Source organism: Orcinus orca, chromosome 15 (assembly GCF_937001465.1).
Source record: "Orcinus orca chromosome 15, mOrcOrc1.1, whole genome shotgun sequence".
NCBI classification, from domain to species: Eukaryota; Metazoa; Chordata; class Mammalia; order Artiodactyla; family Delphinidae; genus Orcinus; species Orcinus orca.
Window position 1 is genome coordinate 109,806 of NC_064573.1, and position 7,498 is coordinate 117,303.

A 7,498-nucleotide genomic window follows, 5' to 3' on the forward strand; every position below is an offset into this window, starting at 1 on the left:
TCGGGGTCCGGGCCGTCATTAGGGAGAAGCAGGGATGGGGGTGTCCCATGCGGGAACAGGACACGGAGCAGCTTGTGCACATGGACGTCCACACCGGGAATGTGGGTCGGTGGGACGCGGGCACCGGGAGGGGCAGGCGGTGGGCCTGAGGAAGCAGGGCGGGGCTGGGGGTCCTGGGAGGGGGCAGTATGAGCTTCGCCTGTGCCGGGCCTCAGACTCCACGGGGCTTCCCTCCCCTGGTCACTGAGCAGGAGGGGCCGAGCAGCGTTGGTGGAGGGACCCCTCGCGTCCCCAGGCTCTGCCAGCATCAGCCCTCCAGGTTCTGGGTCGGGGAGCCTGAGGGGCGCAGGCCCAGCTGTGCCCACAGGGAGGCCTGGAGGGGTCGGGCGGGAAGCACGGGTGTGGTCTCGCCTGTGCGGAAGCTCCCGAGCCAGTGTCCAGTGGGAGCCCTCACCTCGCATGTGGGTTTCAAGTCCACGGCTCAGATCACCTTCTGGCCGCTTGGTTTGTTTTCTAGACACAAAGTCCTAATATCTCCTATGTCCCCTGCCCGTGAAAAGGCACGTCTCACCTGGCACCAGGTGCTGCCTCTGGTCCCCCCTGACTAGACGCCCAGCAGCCAGTGTCACCACGTCACGACTGTCAGGGGTGTGAGGCGTGGGGGGACGAGAGCACACGGTCCAGGCCCACGAGGGGCCGTGCCGTCCACGGGGCTGGTGCTGTGGCTGTAGGTGTTCCCCAGCCCGCGGGCAGAGACCACCGTCCCCTTACAGACTGTTACCAGGTGAAGTCATGTGGACCCTGCTCGGGCCCCAGCCTGCGAGGCGCTCTGCCTCAGCGGGGAAGGTTTCCTTTTCCCACGTGGGTTCAAGCAGGCAAAGAACAGAACCAAAGCCGAGACCAACACAGCACAGGCTCTACTCAGTGGCCAAAGAATGGAGAAGCGGGAACTGAGTTCACAGATCACCTTCTCGCCCTCCTGGAGAGAGAGGTTTAATTTTAAAGAGTAAAGACAAAGGGAGGAGGAGGGAGGCTAGTGATGGGATGAAGAGGCCTTCCGGGGAAGGGGCGGGGCTTCTTCCAAGGGGCTGGGGTACCACCTCCTTTTACCCGTTTCTGGTCCTTCATGTCCAGCCATGGCCGCCGGTGGGTGTGTCACCTAATACGCAGATATAGTAAATTCAACACGTGATGAGACTCGGGGTCGGTTGGAGGTCACATTCGTTGCCCTCCTGGTCCCAGCTGGTTCCATCTGTCTGTTTCTGCTTCCTTTCTTACCTCTGGACCCCTTCACTTAAATACTTAGGGGAACTGCTGCTGAAGGTGGGGGTGGAGGAGAGCCCTGTGAAATGTGGGTGCACGGGGCTTGAGCAGGGCCTGGAGCAGCTCTGACAACAAGAGGAGGCTGAGACGGGCGGTCAGTCTGACGCCCGCACTGGGGCCTGTGGTCGGCATGCGGAGGGGGTCAGCCGGGGGTACGTGTCAGGGAAGGTTCTCGGTGTTTACACAGAAGATGTGAACGTGGGCCCAGATGCAGAGCTGCGTGCAGACACTGCTACAGAAACCCCCGATTCTTTCCTGAGAAAACTGGTGGGCGGTCATTCAGGCAACAGGGCAAACTGCTTGCTCTGGAGGCTCTTGTGGGGAAGTGGGGCGTAGCAACAGGTGCTCAGCCTGCATAACCCCAGAAGCCCTCCCAGGACAGCTCCAGAACCGCTTCTGGAATGGCAAGGAGAAGTGGGTCTTCCACCTACTAGACGTGCAGGAGAGGGCTGGGGTCTGCAGGGCCGCCCTCACCTTCAGGTATCAGCTGGGAGGCTCACAGGACCCGGCACATGCTTGTGGCTTGTGTCCTCACAGCTGAGATGGGTCACAGCACACAGTAGGGATGCCCGGGGAGGAGGGCCCCTGCTCCGGTCACCTTGTGACCCTTCATGCCCCCTCCTTCCCTCGAGGGTCTCTAGGGTGTCTCTTCCCCCAGCAACAAGGGCAGAACCATTACAGTTACCCCCACCCCCGTCCCCCCAGGGAAGCCCATTAGCGGCTTGGTACCCGGCTGGGGGCTGGTCACGTGGTGTGCTCTGCCCTCACCCCCCAAAATGCCAGTGCCCAGAAGGGGAGCCGGGGTTCAGCGTGAGCCACATGGTTTGTGCAAACAGCACGGGCGCAGGGGGCTGCCCCTAACGGGAGGCGGGAGGGTTTAGATCAGGCCAGGGAGCTGCTCACCAGCTGCATTAGCTTCCCGGGGCAGCTGTTGACAAACGACCACAGAGGCTCAGAGCAACAGAAACCTGTCCTCTCTCAGTCCCGGAGACCAGACGTCTGAGGTCAAGGAGTCCCAGGTCCGTGTTCCCTCCGGAGGCTCCAGGGGAGGGTCCTTCCTGCCTCTTCCAGCTTCTGGGGGCTCCAGGCGTCCCTGGGCTTGTGGCCTCATCCCTCCTGTCTCTGCCTCCAACTTCACATGGTGTCTCCTGTGTGTCTGTGTCTCTCCTCTAGTCTCTTAGAAGGACACTGTCACTGATTCAGGGCCACCCGGATCCAGGATGACCTCATCTCCAGATCCGTAACTAACTATACCTGCAGAGACCCCACTTCCAAGTAAGGTTCTTTTCTCAGATTCTGGGAGCCATGACATGGACATAACTTCTGGGGACCCCCCCATTCAACCCACCATAGCACCCAGTTCCCAGATGCCAGCCGACCTTCCTCAGGACAGCATCAGGCTGGTGATCTTCTGTCTTTCTGCACGGAGTTGTCTCTTGTTTCTTGTGGTAACAGTGAAGTTGGGTGGGGGGCGCTTCTGGCTGACCTCCCGGTCATTCCAGGGACCACGCTGATGTGTCCTTCCCGGGAGGGTGCGAGCACGGCCAGGCCTCCCTGGGAATACTCCACACAGACCGCTCGGTGGTCAGACACCTGCATGGGCTGGACCGGTCCCCGGCACCTTCTACCACATCCACAGCCTGGTGGACTCTGCGGGCCTATGACCAGGAGGTGTGGACCGGCAGGATCGGTGGGAGCCCGCCTGCCTGCCACATGGCCTCCAGCCCACCACAGACCCTCCAGTCCTGCCATGGACACCCCCATCGCATTAACCCCCAAGAGGGCTTCTGGGAGGGGTGAGAACTTGACCATGAAGAAGACAGGGCAGGCCCTAACTGCAGCAGGTGGAGGCAAGGACTGGGGGTGCTTGGCTATTTGTCCCCCAAAGTCCCAGGATGTGGGCTCTGACTTGATGGGTCCACCTCCACCTGGGCTCACCTGGGGGGTCGCTGCAGGGAGAGCGTGTCCTTGGATGATTTCCAACTCTCCCCACATCAGCCTCACTCCCTGGGCCCCCCTCCCCCATTAATAGTCTTTAAATAGTGTCTCTCACCCATCAGGCCTGCGTGGGAGATTTTAATATTGTGCGGGAGTCCAGCGACCAGCGTCCATGTGTCCTGTGTGTCTTGGGAGGGGAGGGAGCCTCGCTCTCACATTCCTGCCCCAGTGCACCTGGGGTCGGGGGCAGCAGACCCAGGCTCTGTTCCGGCAGAAGCTCCCTTACTGTGAACAGGTCTTCCCCCACTCCCATTATCCTCACTGGAGACTCAGGAGGCCACAGCATCGGGGCACCTCCAGCACCAGGACCCCACCCTAGGGAATCTCTCAAGAGCAGGGACCAGGCCTGCAGGCGGAGGGGAGGAGGGAGTCGGCCTCTTCAGGATCCCCGGGGCTAGGAAGCCTCCTACGCAGGAGGGCCTTGGACTCAGCGTAACTACCACCCAGGGTCTCCTACCCCTCCCCTGGTAGGGGGGCCCTTCAGATTCCGGGGCCCCAAGATCCTCCCCACCGCCTTCTGACCCCAACTGCAGAGCTGGGGACCCAGAGACCCCCTCCCCGGCTTCTTTTTTCTTGCTCCCAGAATTCCCTGAAGCTGTTATACCCAGGGTTTATTATGGTGAAGGATGCAAGTTAAAATCAGTGAGGACAGGGGGACGAGCGGGGTCCAGCCTCCTCGGCTGTGGCAGCCCAGGGAAGCCCACCTGAGTCCTGAAGTGCAGGGCTTATTGGGGTCTGTCACGTCAATGTGGGGACCACCATGTGCCTGACCTTGGCCTCCAGCCCCCGGGGGGAATGGGGAAGCCCCACCGTGTATCACGCCGTCAGCACAGACCAGCCTGGAGCGAGGCCCACGGAGCACGGACACTCCCATCAGACTCAAGGTGACCTCTGGAGCCAGGACAGAGGCCCGGCCTCTCTGTGGGCAGGTGAACCCACACTGCACAGGCCCTGGTGCAGTGCCCGTTCCGTGGGGTCAGCTGGGTGCACGCAGGTCAGCCAGTGTCTGTGTGTCTCAGCCTGTAACCACAGACCACACTGCCCTGCTCTGCTCACAAGAGCGAGGCCAATGGAGGGACAACAGGGGTGGGAACAAAGCCGGGTCATGGTCAGGCTGGGTGAGAAAGCGTCCAAGGAGCAAGAACCCGGCTGCCCTTGCCTGGTGAGCCGAGAGCTGACGTCCACCCTGTGGGCAGCCCCTCTCCCCACGTCGCGAGGTAAGGCTGCCTTTCCTGCACCCTGGGCAGTGTCATGCCTGTGTATACAGCAGGACGCACAGCAGTGCACGCAGCAGGCCTGATGCCTGCCCTTGCCATGGACTTGGGGGCTTGGTGAGGGTGGAACATCCCGACAGGACACGGGCCGACCCTGGGGAGGATGTAGGGGTGAAGCGTTTGGGAGCCTCTGGAGGGGATCCTCACCTGTCTGCACAGGTGGACTGAGGACACAGACGAAGGGTGGGCAGGCGGGGAGCCCACGAAGGGTCCTGGGTCATCCCTGAGGCTGGAGGAGGAGTGTGGAGCTGGGGGTGACGGCGGTGGGGAGGAGGGGCTGATCACAGGACAGTGAGGAGACAGAGCATCCGAGGCAGCGGGGAAGGTGAAGACTGTGCCCGATGGCAGGACGGAGAGACCAGCAGGCAGCGCTGCAGGCGCGGGTAGCAGGGCTGCTCCCTGCAGGGCAGCGCCAGAGCCCCGCACCGCTGGAAACCACGCAGTGTCCAGACAGAACCCCAGAGGATGGGGGCCCGGATGGGCGGGAAGAGTTTGGAAAAGTCACCTTATCTCCACATGTCCTGGGGGAGGGGTCCCTGCTCCAGCCTCGTTCCTTAGAGTCTCCCCACCTGGGGAAGTCAACACACTCAACAGCCGGTCGTGCACGGCTTGGAATTTGTCCGGAGGATGAAGGGGAAGCGGGGGAAAGAATGAGAAACAAGTTCTACGTGTTTGGACAGCACATACCACTCTAATTTCCAATCAGGAAGAGGAATTTCCCAAAGGCTCAGGCTGCCCCTGTAACCAGAATGGGGCTTAAAGCGATCCTGCCACTTTGTGGCCGGTTCCAGAAACATGTTGAAGACAGGTGCTCAGGGGCACTGCAATCCACAACGCCTGCAGGGTTGTAAATGACAACTATGGTGGAAAAATGTCTTGGGGTAAGTAATTGAAAAGGACTTGAAAACAAGGCAGAACTGCAGGAACCGGATTGCAAGACGTAGACTGGACTCGCCGTTAAAGCACATGAAAAAGCTGCTCAACATTGCCTACGAGTCAGTTGGCCAAAAAGGGCGTAAAGGTGTAAATCCATACGCCCTTGTGCCAACCAAACATGCGGGAAAAACAAATCAACACTACAAAGATGCATCGCTTTGCCCCAGTCAGAATGGCCACCCTCACAAAGTGTAAAAACCAGAAATGGAGGAGAGGACGTGGAGAAAAGGGAACCCTGCTGCGCTGATGGTGGGAATGTCAACTGCTAACAGCCACCCTGGAGAAGGGTACGATGTTTCCTAAAAATTCTAAAAAACAGAGCTATAGGGACTTCCCTGGTGGCGCAGTGGTTAAGCATCCAACTGCCAATGCAGAGGACACGGGTTCGAGCCCTGGTGCGGAAAGATAACACATGCCGCGGAGCAACTAAGCCCGTGCGCCACGACTACTGAGCCTGTGCTCTAGAGCCCATGAGCCACGACTACTGAGCCCATGTGCCACAAGTACTGAAGTCCAACGCCTAGAGCCTGTGTTCCGCAAGAAGAGAAGCCAGTGCAATGAGAAGCCCATGCACTTCAACGAAGAGTATCCCCAACTTGCTGCAACTAGAGAAAGCCCACGTGCAATAACAAAGACCCAACACAGGCAAAAAAAAGGAATTAATTTAAAAAAATAGAGCTACAGAGCATACGGCACCTCCAGTCCTGGGTGTATATCTCGGGATAACCATAAATCCATAGGACACAGGAACTTCAACTATTAGTGCAGCCCTTTTGCAGGAGCCTCGACTTGGAAACAATGTAAATGTCCTTGGAAGCAAAAAATGGATAAAGAAGATATGGTACTTATGTACAATGGAATATTACTCAGCCATGAAATCAATGAAATAAGGACAGTTGCAGCAACTCAGGCGGACTTAGGTACGATCATTCTAAGTGACATAAGTCAGACACAAAAAGACACTTAGCATAAGATATCACTTATAGGTGGAATCTAAAAATGGCTACACATGAACTAAATTACAAAACAAACAGAGTCACACATTTAGAAAACAAACTTATGGCTGCTAAAGGGGAAAGGTGGGGTGGGGTGAGGCATAAACCAGAGGGTTGAAATTAGCACAGATACCGTTCCAAAGACCAAATAGGTAATCGACAAGACCTCCTCTATAGCTCAAGGAACTGGACTGGGCACACTCTAGTCACCAGAAAAGAATATGTACGACTGGTAAGAATGTGAAAAAGAATTTATGGATGTCTCTCTGTAAGTGAATCAAGTGGATGTGCAGCAGCAAGAAAGACAGCATTGAAAATCAGCTACACTCCCTTATAAAAATAAATTTTAAAAAAAACCACAGGGAGAAACTGTTACAAAATTCATTCAGGGGCTGTGATGAAACCTGCATTGACCCCATCTAGATCCACAGCTAAACGGGACAAGAGCAGAGAGCTCAGTTTCTGTCTCTAGGTTTACAGTCTAATGCTAGCTCAAGTCATTTTACCTCTGTTCATACACTGCTGATTATTTTCAACAAACCACAAAGATATCAGCATTTTATATTTACTGTTTGGTGCTTGAAGTGGAGTACCAGGCAGCATCTTGAGTATATTAATCCAGGCTGAGCTATGCTAACCTGGAGCGCTACTTGGAGATGCCCAAATCTTTAACGTAGTCATAACAGTCCTTGCACTTGTAATAATATTCTCTACAGTTGTACCCATTATGATTGCAGGGTTTGAAAACAGACTTGGGCCACTAATAACTGGGGCACCTGAGGTAACATTTCCCCAAATAAAGCATATAAACTTTTGACTATTTCCCCCATCATTCTTACTCCTACTCATATCACCAATAGAAGCTGGTTCTGGCACAGGTGGAACCGTGTATTCAGCTCTAGCCTGCAGTGTGGCCCACGCAGGAGCCTCTGTCGACCTAACCATTTCCTCCTTACATTTAGCAGGTGTCTC

General features: G+C 56.7%; 1 long non-coding RNA gene across 1 annotated transcript; it reads right to left on the reverse strand.

Moving 5' to 3' along the window:
* Nucleotides 1–955: 955 nt before the first annotated feature.
* Nucleotides 956–2,565, reverse strand: LOC117196665 (uncharacterized). Its single transcript, XR_004476950.2, has 2 exons — nucleotides 2,053–2,565; nucleotides 956–1,342 (listed from the first exon to the last, which is right to left on the reverse strand). It is a non-coding gene; the product is annotated as an uncharacterized LOC117196665 (long non-coding RNA).
* Nucleotides 2,566–7,498: the final 4,933 nt, after the last annotated feature.